The following is an 848-nucleotide window of genomic DNA, read 5'->3' on the forward strand; positions in this document are numbered from 1 at the left end:
ATTAACGTGCAAGTGGCTGAGCACTCCACAGACATGTGTACTCTTAACGTAGTTCTCGGCGATATTCAGCGTGACACAGTGTGACAAGGCTGGCCCTTTGAAATACAGGCACAACAGAAACAGGAAGAAAGAGTGAGAGAAAGTTGTGGTGAAAGAGTACAGCAGGGTTCGCCACCATCCCCTGCCGGAGCCTCGTGTAGCTTTAAGTGTTTTCGCTCAATAAACACTCACAACGCCCGGTCTGGGAATCGAAACCGCGATCCTATGACCGCGAGTCCGCTGCCCCAACCACTGGGCCATTGCGCCTCCACTTACATACATACATACACACATACATACATACATGCATGCAAATAAAGATACACTATTGCTGATGTTGAAATTCCAATGAGGGAGCCTTTGATCTAGGATATCTGTCTATTGGCAAGAAATCTTGAAATAAATCTGAACAATGATATACATACATAATAAGTTATTAATAAAACTATGAATCAACCAAAATACTTTACAAGATTTTTGTTAACGTACATACACCAGGCTAGCAAAATGTTTTCAGAGTAGTATTGAAATGTAGGTAATCGTTGGGAAAGATTTGAATCTGAAGTCAACCAGTAGCGGATTTTGTAAATCTATGGTTGCATTCCCGAGTTAATCTGGTCTTTTTTGCCACAGTGATATACAAGAAAAGGCACAAATAATGGGCTTTACATATGTCTTTATTTGTGTAACTTTGACTTCATATATGTATGTATGCATTTATGTATATATGTATATGTATGTATGTATCTATATATATGTGTGTGTGTGTATATATATATATATATATATATATATATATATATATATAT

This window comes from Octopus bimaculoides, chromosome 18 (genome assembly GCF_001194135.2).
Source record: "Octopus bimaculoides isolate UCB-OBI-ISO-001 chromosome 18, ASM119413v2, whole genome shotgun sequence".
Lineage (NCBI taxonomy): Eukaryota > Metazoa > Mollusca > Cephalopoda > Octopoda > Octopodidae > Octopus > Octopus bimaculoides.